This window comes from Pleurodeles waltl, chromosome 2_2 (assembly GCF_031143425.1).
Source record: "Pleurodeles waltl isolate 20211129_DDA chromosome 2_2, aPleWal1.hap1.20221129, whole genome shotgun sequence".
In the NCBI taxonomy this organism is placed as follows: domain Eukaryota; kingdom Metazoa; phylum Chordata; class Amphibia; order Caudata; family Salamandridae; genus Pleurodeles; species Pleurodeles waltl.
The window spans coordinates 1,152,099,891-1,152,117,980 of record NC_090439.1 but is presented as its reverse complement, the minus strand read 5'-3'; positions in this window follow the sequence as shown (position 1 = coordinate 1,152,117,980).

Here is an 18,090-nt window from a genome sequence, read left to right as displayed (position 1 = left end):
GAGCCCACCCACTGGTGTGGCTAAAAATCATAAACACACCCCTCTCCTGCCCTCTCCTAATCTAATCAAGGGGGCACCTAGTTGTCTGGGGTTGCAGGATGTGGGGGTGTTGCTGGTTGCTCCAAATGTCCTTCTCTGCCTTTGAAGACCAGTTTGGCAGCCCTCCCCCTTCCTGCCTCACCATCTGCTGAGGGTAGATTCCTTCCCACAGGCACATTCCTTTGTGTGAAGCCAGGCCACTTCACACCTCATCAAGGCAGCTTGCCCAAGCTGCTACAGGCTGGCCAATCAGAGCACAGCAGCAAAAACAATGCAGGGCTGAAATTGGCAACTTTTTAGGTAAAGTTTAAAACTCTTTACCTGAACAAGTTATATTAAATCCCACAACTGGAAGTTGTGGGATTTAATACAACAATTAATTTGATACCAAAATCTTGGTATGCATCATTTAAGGAGACTTTAAAAATTCAAATAAAGTCTCCCCATTTTAGCCTATGAAGGCCATTTACTACAATGAGGGAAAAACGAATTTGGCTGTTTTTATCTCACCAGGGCTTATAAAACTATTTTTAAAAGGTCCCTGCTTATAGTTACATGGCACCCAGCCCTAGGGGCACATAGGGCACACCTTAGGGGTGACTCATATCTAAAAATAAGGTAGTTTAAAACTTTGGAACTACTTTTAATTCTAAAATCGAATTTGCATATAACTTTAATTTAAAAGCAGCCAACAAGGCAGGCCTGCCTTTAAAATGACACTGGGCACCTCAGCAGTGCACCTATGGGTGCACTAACTATGCTGTGGTCCCTAAACCTACATCCCCTACCATATACTAGGGACTTATAGGTAGGTTAACTTAGCCAATTATAATTAGCCTAATTTGCATATCCATTTTACACAGAGCACATGCCCTGGGACTGGTTAGCAGTACCCAGGGCACCATCAGAGTCAGGAAAACACCAGCAAAAAGTGGAAAATGGGGGCAAAAAGTTAGGGGGCCTCTGCAATCAGCCCTGTTTTCTCACATAAAGAGATCGGGAAACCGAAACGCGGTATCAGTTCCCTAAGCAACAATTTCGTTACTGTGAGGCTGTCAGTTCTACATGTAAGCTTCAATCCAATGGCTAAAGACAAATACAATCAGCAACACATACCTCAAACCTTCACCCACAGGCATTTCAATGAAATCCAATTGCATTCTGCTAAATGGACCTCCCGCTCTTCCAATGTGGCTCAAGTTCACCACTATCCCTTTCCCTGCGTTCATCTGTTGGCAGATGACACAACAATGGCAAATCACTTCTGCAGCTTGTCTAAACTTTGGGTTAAACCAGTCAATCTTGAACAACCTGATCATGGCATCTTTGTATGCATTGCATCCTAACCCAAGAACGTTTCTCATCCTGCAACAATTTCAACTCTTCTAACTTGTCAATCACCCTCAATGCATAACCTGCGCACGTCTCATTTTCTTTTTCAGGTAACAATTCCCATTGATCCTTGAACGATATACAATTCAATACGTAAAACCTTGCGACTTGATCCCCATATCCATTTCCCATTGAAACAAAGTCTTGTGACTTCAGGTGTGCACTGCATTTCACCAGGGCAATTTTATGAGGTAACTGAATTGCATGCAGCAACTCTATAATTATTTCACCATTTTTCACTGGCGAACCAGAAGAGGTGAAATAACCCCTCTGTGACCACAGTTGGCCAAAATCATGAACAATTCCAAATCCATATTGACTATCCGTATAGATAGTGACTCTCATCTGAGCAGAGACAAGGCAAGCCCTGGTAACAGCTACCAACTTAGCTACTTGAGCGGAATACACTCCTTGAAGCCAGGAAGCTTCCAGGATACCGGAAATCGTGCATACGGCATATCTGGCTCTCAGCACTCCTACTGACTGAGTCTCTCAAACATGAGCCATCAACAAAGATCATTTGGTCATTTTCTTCCAAATGGGTATCTTTAATATCAGGTCTTGGTTTGGTGCACATTTCTGTTACATCAAGACAATCATGATCTACATCTTCCAGATTTTCAACCTCTGTATTTTCACTTGGAAGTAAAGTTGGCAGGTTCAACACTGTACATCTCTTTAATGTTACATTTGGTGACTGCAATATAATTGTTTCATATTTGGTCTATCTTGCATTAGTCATATGCTGTGTCTTCGTTCGGGTTAGAAGGATCTCAACTGAGTGAGGGACCATGACAGTTAAAGTATGTCCCATCACTATGTCTTCACACTGTGTGAGGCTTTGTCCAACTGCTGCTACGGCACGCAGACAACCCGGTAAGGCTGCTGCAACTGCGTCCAAAGTAGCTGAAAAATATGTTATTGGTAGGTTTACACCTCCATGGACCTGTGTCAAGACAGCAAAGAACATGAATTGCGTTCATGACAAAACAGAACAAAATACTTTGCGTAATCAGGCATACCTAAAGCTGGAGTCCTACACATGCTCTCCATAAACTCAGTAAATGCTCTCATTTCTTTCTCTCCCAAAACGATAGCATCCTGGCCCTCTTTGACCATCAGCCTCTGCAATGGCTCGGAAATAACTGAGAAATTCGGTATCCACTGGCGACAATAACCCACCATTCCTAGAAACATCCTAACACATCTCCGTGTCGTCGGGGGATTCATCTGTAACAGTGCTGTTATTCTTTCTCTGGATAACTTCCTTGACCCTTTCTCAATTTGATGACCCAAATACTTCACTTCTTTCTGACAATATTGCAGTTTATTTGGGGATACCTTGTGTCCATTTTTCCCCAAGTGATTCAGTAAGGCAATCGAATCATATTTGAACTTGTCCCTTGTTTTGGATGCAACCAAAAAATCATCAATGTACTGTACTAGAGTCGATTGGAAAGGCAGCTCCAATGACTCCAAATGCTTCTTCAGTATCTGATTGAATATAGAAGGTGATTCCGAAAACCCTTGAGGAATTCAACACCAACTGTAAACCTTGTCCAAGAATTTAAAACAGAAGAGAAATTGGCTGTCCTAATGAAGAGGCACGGAAAAGAATGCTTGGGACAGATCAATTACTGTGAACCATTCTGTATCACATGGAATCTGAAACATAATCACAGCCGGATTTGTCACCACTGGACAGCATTTCACGACTAGGTCATTGATCTTCCTCAAATCCGAACCTTCCCACAAGGCTTTCTCAGTCCCATTATTTGTGAGTTACATGGACTGCTCAACACCTCTTTCAAGACTCCCTGTTTCACAAATTCTGCAATGATTTGCGCAACCTTTATATGGACATCTTGCGCCATATGATACTGCAGTATTTGGAGAAATACAGCGTTTGGCTTCACACTGACTTTGACTGGCTCTACTCCTTTGATCAGCCCTACTTCTTTCCCTGTTAAATCCCACACTTTTTCTTGAACTGTTCCCTGTAAGTCTGCTGGGAGATCAGCCACTGAGAACATCGGAAAGAAATTAATCAGAGGATATTCCTCATCTGTGGCCTCAATTTCAGGCTCTGAAACCTGTTCCTCCCCTTCATCGTCACTGTTTGTCTGGACCTCAATTCCCTCGTTGGAAAAGGTGATTAAACACCTCGTCTTGCACAATAAGTCTCTTGCCAATAGGGATATGGGACTTGAATCGCAAACCACAAATCTGTGTAATCCTTGGAAAGTGCCAAGCTCAACCTGAACCGGATCTGTGATTGGGTTAGTCAGGAGTTGGTTTGCTACTCCTACTACCTTAACTGTCCGTCCCGAAAGGGGCAGTTTCGGAACCTCTGCACTTCTGACTGTGTCAACCAAGAATGAAACCTTATGACCCATAACCTTCCCCTGAACATAGGGTCCTCTCTGATCTACCTCTAAGGATTCTGCAAGCCTGCACTCTTCTCCGTCTGAACTCTCATCTGACCATTCATTGTTTATTCCATTCTCACCACGCAATTGGTATTGTTGCACTGTGTGATTTTGACTCATTCTTTGACCCATGACCTGTTGAGGAAGCATTATCTGTTGTTGTTCTATTGTGGCTAAAGGAACTTGCATTTGCATTCTAGGTACCATGGGGACCTGCTGTTGCATTTGTTGTAACTGCATTGGCTGTATACGTGGCATCTGCAACTGCTGCATGGATTGAAAAACTTGCATTTGATTCACATTATTCTGAAAATTCGGATTTGGACCTCTCATATTTTGGAATGAACTGACATCATTGCTTTGTTGAATAACACCATCCTGCACCATCATTGGGCACTCCCGCTTCCAGTGTCCAATGACCCCGCAAGCATGACAAGGTAACAGCTTCTTCATTCCCTGTGCATCATTTTGAACTATAACAGTGTTCACGTCTGGACCACGGTTCACAATACCTCCTCGACCTCTACCTCTCACCTGTGCGTGAAACATCCCGTTCCCCTGCGGCTGCTGTACCATCTGCTGTAGAAAACCTCCCTGCATCCCTGTCTGTGCTGCCTTAATTTGCATCACCATCGCTTTCTCCTTCAACTTTCTCTGCTTCAACTCAATCTCATTGCTGCAGTACTTCGCATACTGCAACACCTCATCAATCGGCTTTGCTTGCCAGCAAATCAAATGATTCTTAATCATCTGGCCAATCTCAGGTCTTAACCCTTCCACGAATCTGCACACAAGGTGGTTCATGTCCTTCGCCTCAATAACCTCTGTGCCGCTGTAATGTTTACACGCCTTCAACAACCTCTCATAATAGGTATCTATCGACTCCTTGACTTCCTGAGCCGTTCGATCAATCCTTTGCTAATCAATATTCTTAGGCGAAACTCTTGTTTTCAGAAACTCAATCACCTTATAATAATACTTCATCACATCAGGAGACGGTGCACCTGTGCTTCTATCACTTGCTGGTTCCTCAGTCTGCCAATCTACGCTCCTTTTGCCCTCAATCCACAAATCAGCAGGAACTATGATCTCAAAGAGAGTATTCAGGCCTTCCCAAAGACACTTCCCAAGCTTCACAAACCTGTCTGTCTGCTGGTACCACTCTATTGGTTTCTCCCTCAGCCTGGGGAAATCATTTATAAATGACAGAATATCACCTCTACGTAGTCCACGGTACATGGACATGAACCCCTCCGGCAGTCTCTCTCATTCGTAACATCTTTACTGTACTTGTATCCGGTAATGTTTTAGCTGGCTGTTCTATGCAATCACTCTTCCTCTTATCTCTTTTCTTCGCCCATCTGCCTTCCCACTTCTCTAAGGCTCCCCAAACCTTTACACTTTGCAGTAGCTCCTTGAGGTGCACTTTCTTTCCAGTAGACCTCATGTGTTCAAAATCCTTTGCCTCAAAATCTAATCTGTAACTTCTCTTCAAATTTTTGGTATTCTCTAAATCTATACCGTACTTGTCTGCCAAATTTGCCAACCTCTGGTGCACCTTACTCACTTCTCTAGTTATCTTTGGGCACAAGTACCTCAATTCTGCTTCCGTGTATGACTCTAGCCTGTTCACACCCATGCTCTCTTCATCAAGTTTATTGGCTTCCATACCCAACCTCACATGGTTCAGGTACTCCTCTCCTTCCGCTCTCCCTGCTGCTACAGGTGCAGTCTGTGAAGTATTAAGCTTGTCTATCCAGTCGGTCAGCTGTTGTGCTATTAAACCTTGCAATGAGATATTTCCAGCATGCACTAAAGGTGTCTGTGGTACATTCGCATTCGAGATCTGCGGTGTCAGCAGTCTTGAGCCTGACCGTCTCATGGCATTTGTAGGAGCCCCAATTGGACTGAAATCTAACAAGGATCTAGATCCTTCAAATGTCGGTTCCACTGGAATCGTCCCTTGGGAGCTTCCTATGAACCCTCCTCTAGTCGCATCTTGTGTCATTAGCCCTTGATCGCATACTCTAGGCTTCGCCTGCGCATACAATGGTACTGGTGGACCAACTGTAATAGGCAAAGATATGGCATCTGGTGTCTGTCTGTTTCCCAAAACCTGTGGAAGACTAACTCCCAAATTCTGGCTCATCACTAGTGTCATGTCTGACCGCGGTCCTGTGACCGAAGTATATCTCGGGATCATTTGCGGCTGCACCTGGGGCATTAAAAGTGGAGTCAGTTCAGTCTGAATCAACTTTGGTTTTGTATATACCAGCTCTGTCGGCACCATCAGATTAGTGGCAGTATCTAAAATGGGTACATCAGGGTAAAGCCTCTGAACCTGTGGCGGTTGCAACTGAGGTTGCATAACATGGGGGGTGGGTATGCCAAAACTACTGTGCATCAGAACTTGTGTCGAGACAGGACTAACCTGTGTCGGATTCATTGTCGCCTTCTCTTGTATTGAACCTGTAGGACATGCGCTGGTACTCGGGCCATTTTCGTCTGCCACATATGGTGGTGGACGATCACTCAGTAACTGATTAAGGAATTCATCATCGTCTGAGTCCTCTGTCCCTATCAAGGACTTTCTAGCTTCTTTGTCTCTGGAAGGATTTTTGTCAGTCTTACGAGTAGCTTTCCTCCCTTTGCCTTCACCCTCTTAGGCTATCGCTGGAAACAACTTAACCCGATATAATGTCTCTCTTTTCCAAACCCTCTGTAGTCAATCCCATCTAGCTTCCGCTAGTGTCTTTTCTGCTCTCCTCATTCTCCTATCAAATTTCTGTTGCTGTTGCTGTCTTGCCATTAGCTCAAAGATTGCTAATGCTTCAAACTGTGCTGGTCTCGGAGGTGGCTTCAGATCATATAGCACCATCAGCAAATTTTTAAAAATCCGCAAATTGAACGTCCCATTTGCAGGAAACGCTAGGCTCCCACTTTTCTCCATTGCTTTGCACCACTGCTTTAGTCAAGGACATGGAGCAACACCCTTTTCCTCCATTACAATGTAAACTGCTGTACCCTCGGGCAGTGTAACCTCCCCTACGCTCGCGGTAATATATACGTCTCCCCTCAAAGCGATATTTAAAGCCTTGAAAATGTCATCTTTACGTCTTTTATTTTGTTCACAATCAGATCAGGAAGTGACTTTAATTCCCAGAATTCTCTTCGCCTATCTTCTCAACCAATTGCTTCTCATGGACTTCAGCCAATCCGTGCGCAACCCTTCTCACTAACCAACCTATCCCAGCGCGGCTCCAATGATGTCACACTCACACGCACTGCAGCTGACAAAGTCTTGTGGCTTCTCTTCCTACTCTTGATTCAAACAAAACTAATGCAATATATTTAGAGCACCAACTAAAATAAAACTCAAATTTGCCGGTTTACTACAGGAAGAATAACACAATCACTTCAGAACTTTACAGAGATTTCGCTTAGCCTCGGCCGCTACTCCCTCCTTCTCAGATCCTGCACTCACAAGCAAAATTTGACCCTCAAATTCTACTCTTGACTCGTCAATGGATTATTGTTCTAATGCACTTTAGAACTCACCAAATCTCCATTGAAGTTTTCATTCACTCACTTTGACTCAAACTCGACTCGTCGACTTCACTATCAACCTATTAAACCACGCAAATTACAACATAAACCAAGTGTCTCATACACTTATCAATGTACTCCAGAGTCTTAGACCACGCAGGCTCCGTCCATCATTAGCAACCACGTGGACAATCTTTTAGCACAAAGCCCTACACTCACATGAAGTTTGCTGACTTCCCTACTCTCATACTGCGGAGTACGCCCCTACTAAAACATCATCATCTGGCCTAAAATCCTCATAAACATCACAATTCACCTGCGATATGCATAGGCTGTGCAAGCGCAAAACCTACTTCATTCACACTATCACTAGAACGCCAACAACAAACTCAAACTCCTTTCAGCAAGCTCCGAGATTCCGGGAAAGTCATTTAGGACTTATTGACACATCATCCCTCCAATTTGCATCATTGAAAAAGAAAAAAAAAACACAAAACCCAATTTATTCGGTACAACTTGCCTACCACCAAACCCTCCGTACCAGGACCTCAAAGGACCAACCAAATCAAATCTCTACCAAACTGTTAATCTTTCGTACCGGGGCCGTACTGCTACAAAAACTGTTAATTCTCTCACCCTGTGATCCTTCGTACTGGGACCCCAAAGGGCCAAACCACCACCTTTGCTACCAAAACTGTTAGCGCGTCGGAGCCTTAATAAGCAAACTTACAAGGAGACGCGTCTAGGTCAACAAACCTTTTGACCGCGTTTGGAGACTTCCCAGTACGAAGTATTTTCCTCACGATACAGCAACCAAATAATATCAATAAATAATCAATAATGACACTCACTAATCAATGAACAATCAATAAGAATCAAAATTTGAACACACCATGACCTTTCAGTCATGAATAACCACACCAGTTTACTTCAGTGTTAGGATATTTATTTCCCTATTTGTTACAATCTAATACCATGTCTATTAATCTCATTAGCAATAAACTCATCAGAAAACACTATCAATTAGCAATCAGAGCAAAACTTAATCAATGCATAGGCTCATCATTAATCTGAATCAACGTTGCAGCATCTCATTAGTACATGAATCAACCAAGCAATATCTTAATCATTTGGCTATTTGCACAAGATATTAGTGAACACCTCATCTAACCTCGAATTAGCATTAGCATGTTGGGCTTCATGCAAAACATTTAGTGAACACAAATTTGGAAAACATCTAAACTAAGGCCTCTTTCAAAATAGCAGTTGGTACCTAGAATGAAAAGGCAAACAAACAATCACAATTTGCATCAGATAGTTACCAGTCCAACAGATCAGCAAGCAGCGTCAGTCTTCGTCCTCAGGACATCAGTCGATTCACCATCAGCAGAGATAGGACAGGACAACGTCTCAAGATAGCATAGCTAAGGAAACGGATTACTTCCCTCAGATGGAGGAGAAATTAGTATCAGGCAAGAATGGGAGAGAGGATGGTTTGAAGTGACAGGACAACTAAACTATAATATGGCAACTAGCAAAAGTCACTCTAGCAAAAGTCTCTTAGCAAAAGGAATGGCAAATGGCAAATGGCAGAAGTAAAAGTTCCAGTTTTTACTCGGGTCACGCCGTTAAATCAAAACTGCCTAACTATTCCCTAATTCCTCATTGGATAAAGTTTGGTGCATCATTATCTCTGACCAATAATTTGGTAAGCACCTTGCTAGAATTTTCCACAGTTCACAGTTCCCACATCACGGATTGGTGCACGTTATTGATGTCTTCAATGGTTGGAATGTCAGGTAGAAAATGTTCCACTTTGCGCTCCAGTCAGTGTCTTCATTGTCTTCTCCTGGGAGAGTAACCTTGCACCTGTTCCAAATTACACTGTTGCATCAAGCAAGAACATCGCCTTGAGCAAGCCGGTTCTCATGAAAAAGAATTTACCACGGCTACAAACATATGGCTCCTGGAAAAGTACAACTTCGTGTCCTTCAAAAAAAACAGCACACTACACATTAGAAAATGCAATTCAATATGAGGCCAGGCAGCTAGGCCCATGCCCTTCCTAAGTTAATGAAGCAAATTCTTAACGCACAACCCTAATTATGATATACTAATACAAATTCAAACATTATTGCATGATAATAAAGAATTAACAAGCCTTTTCATTAGTCTTCGTATACATTGGTAACCACTCCCCATGGGCGCATTTCAAACGTGTGCATTATTTTCTATGTTAACACATTTTCTATGCAGCTTCATCACACAGTGTATTGCAAGCTTTCTTATTAATATTGCTTTAAAGGTCTCACTCCAACACCTTCCTGTGTATTTATATAAAATTCAAATGCTGCAATTAATTTGAAATGTTTACATCTTCGATGTTTGAATTATAGCAACCTAAAATATAGTCTAAAACGCACATGTAGCGTGACTGAATATATCAAAGCAGAGCTCTTTCTGTCAATAAAGTTTTTTTTGACTGATTCACCAGCAGGTTTAAATGCAGCACCAGTCAATTTACCTATGTAGTCCTGAACCCATATTCGGCTTATCAGCCTAGTGAATGACAATGTGTGTGCTTTCGTTCACCAGTCATTAATAACTTCCATGTCACTGGTATATCTCCTGCACCATATAATAAGACCTTAATGGTAAGTCAAATGGGCAAATTGCTTATTAGCCAGTTTTGTCATATTTAAGGGTCAAAGCACATACATTGAGACATGAAAAGCAGTGCCTGCGTGTGCAGAGAAGAAGAATCAGAAATACCAGTCAGCAGATGAACAGGTAACCACACAAAAAATGGATTTTCAAACAGTGTTGGAAAAGTTGCATAATGTTACAAATGTCTTACTAGCACAGGATTCATACTGAGTACTTTGGAAAAAAGGAACTGCAGGAAAGGATAACTCCTTTCCTATGTTCCACTTTTAAGTAGTATTTGGTATTGCCATTAGGACATCCATGCAGTGCCATTGTTTTGTGCAAGGTTGTATCCAATGTTAAGATGCACACAGCCACCTGCTGTGCTAGCTCACATATTGCTGATTTGTTATCCTCAAAACTTGTTCTATAATCACTGTTTTTACCAAGTACAGGAAAACAACTTCAAGCCACAGTGCTGTGGGCAATTACCATCATGTTCTCTCATTGCAGAGGTCAAATCCAAAAATGTCAGTATGCACTTTGTGACGTATAGAACTACATGCATATGAAAGCTGGTACACTTTCATAAAACACTTGCTATGTTTTCCAAGAATGTACCCATGCAATTTCACATGTGAATCCTACCCGCTCCCTTGCCTAACATCCCACGTCAAAGTTTACACATTCACCATGTAGAACATACGACAAATTTACCAGTTTCAAAGTAGTAATTTTAAATACAGTTCAGCAGATAATTTGTGCAAATTGGTCAATTGAGGTAAAAGTTTATGAAATTTCAAGTTTAGCTTTCCTATGAAGTGTTGTGCCCACCTTAATACAGAGAGACAGAGGCTCTATTTGTAATAAGTCTATATAGTAGTATGCATGTGTATACAGTATACAAATAGATATATAAATGTATGCCCATAACTACATGTACATATTTCATGCTTTCCCGCTCTCTTTATTAGTAGATTGCAGTTTTGATGATTTATATGCATTGTAGACATTACAAAGATTGTCAGCAACAAAATTAAACAGTGTCCAAAGGTCGTCCAAAAACTTTGTAAAGTCCCACATTCTCTGTTGCTCTATGATCTTTGCCACATTCTTTTCAAAGTAATAATAGCATTAATCATTGTATTATCATCAGTCCTGATTGTAGACGGAGCCTTTTACAAGCATGTATGCTTTTCTAGAAATCCAAAATCCATTCTAGACGGGCCTGGAAATAGTTGAAAAAAATAAAATATTTTCATCTAAATACATTGCTTGGAATCTCAACATCTGGCATTAATTTTCTATTTTCCTCTTTGCGGGCGATCTAGCTGTTCCAACTACCAGAAAAGTGTCAACAGTGCAGAAAGCAGGTAACTACTGCATCTCAGTGTAAATAAAGGGATGAATGTTTTATATGATACAGCGACATAGAATCATATGGCATGTAATGTCTCTGATTGTCCTGAAGAATTTTACAGCTAGGCTTTTCCAGATGTCCTTTGCACAATTGTGCATCTAGTCACCTCTATTCTTTGCTACAGATATCCTGATGGAACTACTCAGAAGGTATCTAGAATAAATTAGAAATAACTACTTAAAAGTATTCCACATAAAATGTTGTGTTTAATGTATAGGTATCACCAGTTGCTACTTTGTGCGTTTTTTGATATCATACACTGGAACATTCAGACTCAGGGTATGTACTTTTTAGAAAAAAAACAAATTCCTGCTCTGCCCTTAGTGTGTTTCTTTCTCAGGCAAAGAATGAAAGTACCAGAGCAAATACTGCAAAGTCTGTCAGAGGCCAGAATGTCATACTGGATTGCTGTGGTAGTTTTAGGTGTGGAGGGGCAGCTATTTTTGATATCTCCCTACTAGGACACAAACATGCAGGGTTTTTTCTTGAATTTTGACACACTACATACCAAAATCTTAATATGATGACTCCAAAAAAATACAACCTGTCTGATGTTAGGGAACCTCCTTCGTTCTGTTTTTTCCTTGTATGGGATATGGTTGAATGCCAGCAAACTATCAACTTAGCCTCTAAGATGACCTTCAATATGAAAAGCAATGTTCCAGTTTTGTCTACAGTGCACGACTGCTGAACCCCACCTTGGAAGAAAGGAACTTTAGGTCAACTAAGATCCTATCCATTTCTTTTGTTTTCAAGAGGTCCTTGAAATAATCTTTATATCATAGGTGTGACTGTATTGTTTAGTGCAAACCACAGTCTCTGTCCATATGCACTCCACAGTCTGCTGTCTAACCTCTAATGATGTTGTATCATGTTCCTCCAAGGCTTATTAATAATAAGTGTTCTCACCAAATGCAGGACTTTAACTAATTGTCACTACAGTCTTGAGGTCATCGGACTTCCATTCATTTCCATTCATATTTTGAATGACTTTAAACTTCAGGTATCAGTATGTGGCAGTGCAAACTGCATGCAAATGACATTGGGTGCTTTTCAATTTGCAGTAGATTTGCTCATGCCATTAAAAGCCTATTAAGGTACATTCTAAGTTTAATAACTACTTGTTTGATATCCAATTGCAACCTTTCCTATTACTACTTGGAAATTCTCAAACCACTTTGACCATTTCAATTTTTCAAATTTGTATGCCTTTATTCTGAGGTTTTGTGCAAAGTGCTCGGCTGGTCACTTGAGGAGAAGATCACTTGCAACTTTGATGTCCCTACAGCCATACAAGAGGTCAGACATCTGAGCAATGCAATCTACATCTTAGTGTTGCATGTAAGGCACAACAAGTACAGTCCTTCGGTGGTCCTGGCAGGTCACAAATACCAGGTGCAGTCTTATTTTTTACATGCACAGGTCTAAATAAATTCTCATTTGTAATCAGTCAAGAGCCACCTTGTTGAATCTAAGAGACAGTGGGTAGGTTGACTCATCAATAGTCCCTGACCAGTGGTTAAGAAGTTCCAAGGGCAAACATTCCCTATTTTTCAGCACTTCTTGATTGCTCTATCCCACAGTGTGCTATTCTTAGTTAATAACAGCATGGCAGAATTACTCTGTCACAGGGTTAGGATCTCAGCCAGGAGTGTGTATAGGAAAATGGGCGGTTGGCTCTTTCTCAACCAAACAAAATTGGATCTGGGACCATCTCTTCACCTCACTGGATTGGAACCAGGTTGGCTACATTGGTCCTTTACAAGTTAGTGAAGATCCTGAACCCTCCCCAGCTTGTCTTCCTGGAAGAGAATGAGTAACATACCTTAGAATAGGTTTTCCTACCAAAAGGCTCAAACCATTCTTTCTGCTGTGAGAGCAGTTTCTCTTCTCATCAAGAATACAGCGCTGAACAGAAAGGAAACAACAGGCCGGCTAATGATAATAAGAGTATTTGAGTTTCAAGCAGACAAATTGACAGTTATTAAATGGTACTTTCCTGTGTATTTATATAAAATCCAACTACTGCAATTAATTGGAAATGTTTACATCTCTGTTGTTTGAATTATAGCAACCTAAAATAGAGTCTAAAACGCACATGTAGCGTGACTGAATATATCAAAGCAGACCTCTTTCTGTCAAAAAAGCTTATTTTGACAGATTCACCAGCAGGTTTAAATGCAGCACCAGTCAACCTACCCATGTAGGCCTGAACCCATATTCTGCTTATCAGCCTAGTGAATGACAATGTGTGTGCTGTCGTTCACCAGTCATTAATAACTTCCATGTCACTGGTACATCTCCTGCACCATATAATAAGACCTTACTGGTAAGTCAAATGGGCAAATTGGTTATTAGCCAATTTTGTCATATTTAAGGGTCAAAGCACATACATTGAGACATGGCCAGCAGTGCCTGTGTGTGCAGAGAAGAAGAGTTTCATAATGTTACAAATGTCTTACTAGCACAGGATTCATACTGAGTACTTTAGAAAAAAGGAACTGCAGGAAAGGATAACTCCTTTCCTATGTTCCACTTCTAAGTAGTATTTGGTATTGCCATGAGGACATCCATGCAGTACCATTGTTTTGTGCACGGTTGGATCCAATGTTAAGATGCACACACCCACCTGCTGTGCTTGCTCACATAATGCTGTTTTGTTATCCGCAAAACTTGTTCAATAATCACTGATTTTACCAAGTACAGGAAAACAACTTCAAGCCACAGTGCTGTAGGCAATTACCATCATGTTCTCTCATTAGAAAGGTCAAATCCAAAAATGTCAGTAGGTACTTTGTGGCACATAGAACTACATGCATATGAAAGCTGGTACACTTTCATAAAACACTTGCTATGTTTTCCAAGAATGTACCCATGCAATTTCACGTGTGAATTCTAACAGCTGCCTTGCCTAACATCCCACGTCAAAGTTTACACATTCACCATGTAGAACATACTACAAATTTACCAGTTTCAAAGTAGTAATTTTAAATACAGTTCAGCAGATCATTTGTGCAAATTGGTCAATTGAGGTAAAAGTTTATGAAATTTCAAGTTTAGCTTTCTTATAAAGTGTTGTGCCCACCTTAATACAGAGAGACAAAGGCTCAATTTGTAATCAGTCTATGTAGTAGTATGCATGTGTATACACAAATAGATATATAAATGTATTCCCATAAATACATGTACATATTTCATGCATTTCCGCTCTCTTTATTAGTAAATTATATTTTTGATGATTTATATGCATTGTAGACATCACAAAGATTGTTACCAACAAAATTAAACAGTGTCCAAAGGTTGTCCAAAAACTTTGTAAAGTTCCTCATTCTCTATTGCTCTATGATCTTTGCCAGATTCTTTTCAAAGTAATAATAGCACTAGGCGTGAGGGTGGAAGTGCAAACAGGTAGATCGTAGAGGCTGCGTTGGCCGCTAGCCGGATCCAGCCGCCGCAAACTGGTGGGGGGCTATTTAAGAGCCCCCCCAAGAAGGCTCATCCTTCTTTTCCATTTGCGGCGGCTGGTTGCATGCAGGGCCCACAGTTTTGTCGGTCACCTGCACCCTTGGGTCCTCTGTCGGAGTGTGGACTCCATCGACCCGGGTCAATCCTTTTGTTGGAGTTCGAGAGGTGTTTGCCGGCGCACGTATGTATTGTAGAGGGCACTTTCGCTGCACAGTGCATAGGTTATTGAGGCTGGCGCTTTTGCTGCCTAGTATTGAGGATGCCTTTTTTGGCTACATACCCAGTTTGTTTCAACTGCGCCGCGCTCTTCATGCAGGCCTTGGGACCTGGCATTTTCGTGTTTGCCACATTCCATGCTTGGTGTTCTGCTGCGATTGTTTGTGGGTTGCGCCGCGCGCCTCTGGGCCTCCTGAGCTTCAGAGGGGTAGTGCGGGGCAGGGGTCTGATAGATTTGCCGCTCATTTTGTTTTTTTTATGGCTACGTAGTCAGCAGGGCTTTGTAGCTCAGTGGCAGATCATTGGTTTTGTAAACCGGGGGACCCAAGTTCAATCCTCATAAGCTTCTGGTGTAAATGGTTTCCATCTTAACTCTTTCTTTTCTGGCTATCTAATTGGGCAGTGTGCACAGCGTTTTTTGGGGGCAGCATTGAGGGGTGCTCGCTTGGCATGATATTTTTGCACGCTCGTTTTGACCATGTTATGTTGGGATTTGGTTTCCACTGTGCTGTTTTAGTGTTGTTTTATACTTGTTGTTGCCCTTAGTTGAAGCGCTTGTATTTTGCTTGGTGCTCTGCGCTTAATGGGAAGTGGTGAATGGTTGCCATTTACTACAATTTGGTGTTAAATTTCGGGGATTGTGTGTTACCTGATTTTGGTGTAACTGTTTATTTGTCGCTTCTTTGATTACACTCAATATTTTTTGCCTCTGCTGGTCTTCCAATGTTTTAACAAGTGTGTGCAGGGCATCTGCTGCAGGGGGTCCCAAGTGCTTCTTTTAGCACCAAGTTTGGTGGCCAACTCTGGTGTGAAGCCTGTGCGTGGGATTTTTAGCGGCCTGTTTATTGTCCATCTAATGGTAGGACTGATTGGGTTTTATGGCCTCTTTTGAATAACTGTGTAGTGTCATTTTGTTTGCAGGGTCATCTCTAATGCCTTTCATTCCAATTATAAAAAAAACAACAACAAAAAACCCTAATTTCAGCTGCACCACAGGGTAGCCACTGTTATTGCTTTTCATCATGCCACCTAGCAAGGCAAGTGCTGGGAAGAGAAAGGGGAGAGACCGAGAGTTATCTTAGTTATTGAAGTTGGTTCTGGAAAAATTTGGGAATGATGACACTGACAGTAGTGACATCAGACAACGAGGTTAATGGGGGAAAAAGCAGCCGTCCAAGACGGTCCCATGTAGCCCCTCCCACTGCATCCCCCCGGTTAAGCGCAGGAAGAATAGGAAGCCGCCGGCTTCCGCCCATCCTAGACAGGCTTCTACCTCAGTGGTCAGACCCCCGGAGCAGGTCGCCCTGACTGAAATTCCAGTTCCCGCTTTAGTCCCCAACCCGAGCTGCAGGGATCAAGTGAAGGTACACCCATGACACCGGCTCTAGGCGCGGAGTAAGTATTAGCTAGTATCCGGAAATCATTGGCTTCCTTGCACCCACTACTTTGCCAGGGGTCCCTCCAGCCCCCTTACGTGGGGTGCCAATGCCAGCCGCACTGCCCTTGTCACCAACTACACCCCTGGCACCCAAGAAGCAGGCGCAGGTACAAGATTCATCCAGGCAAGCCTTACTAGAAGTGTCTAGGCTATTAGCCAGTATTAATGGCCCAGCCAGTAACCCGCCCCCACCCACAACTCCGTGGAATTCAAATGATTTCTTGCAAAATTCATTAACGGAACTGAAACGCCAGGTAGACGCGCCGGCGGCAGCACATACCTCAGTTCCATCTCAGGCGTCATCAAACAGCCCGTGTGTCACCCAGACACCGAGCTCTGTAATTACTGCACCCCCTTTAGTTCCAAATGTGTTGTACAATATCATCAAAGTTCCAGGCAGGGATAATTCTGCAAAGGAAGGGACAACCAATGCATTACTATCAAGACCAGGTAAGATGGCAGCACACGTTAGTGCAGAGGTGAAGGAAAACATTTTGAAGGGGGAATTTGTGGACATATTTTAGTTAATTAGGGCAAAAAGAAGGGAAGTGGATACTATAGATAAAGAGGCTAAGTCATCCTCCTCTAGGGACAGGAAACCAAAAGTGGAGGAGAACTTTACAAACTGGTTGTTTGGTTTTAATGTATTCATGTCTGTGTTGTTAGAAAAGAAACCAGATTTGGGCACTTCATTGATTTACTATGCAAACAAGATATTCAAGGCTCAGCACACTTATGGGGGGTCTGCCTGGTTGGAATATGATAGGGATTTCCGCTGGGCTAAAGTGGAAGATCCATCTATTGGTTGGGACCAAACGGAGGTTAACGTTTGGTTGGAATGCGTTAATAACAAAGTACCATGGAGGCATCCCTTTCAGACGCAATTCTCAGGTGAGAAGAAGGGATCCTGTTGGGCGTTCAATAGGAAGTTATGTTCGCGCCCCGCTGGGTCCTGCAAGTTCAGGCACAACTGTTCCTTTTGTGGGCATCCTTCCCACCCAGAATTTAAATGCATCAAAAAATCAAAAGAAAAAGGTAGAGATGCAAGCAAGCCCTCTAACTGACCCCCGTTGCCGTACCCTATTAACTTAGACGCCTTGCTCCCGTGGTTACAGGCTTACCCTGCGTCAGGTTCTGCAAAGATACTTCTTCAAGGTTTTTCCTCTGGTTTTAGGATTCCTGCCATTAATGTCTCACCAGTGAATCATTGTAAAATCTTAATCTCCGCTTTGTGGAACCCGTCGGTGGTGGCCAAGAAGTTAGCAAAAGAATGTACGCTGGGCAGGCTAGCGGGCCCCTTCCTGGGCCCACCTCTTTAAGGCTTTGTTTGTTCTCCTTTGGGGGTGGTTCCTAAGAGGGAACCAGGGCAGTTCAGGCTGATTCATAATTTGTCTGCCCCTCGGGGGTCATCAGTAAATGATGCCATTGATCCTCAGCTATGCTCGGTCCGCTATGCGTCTGTTGACAATGCATTAGAAAAGGTCAGGGCCTTAGGCCAT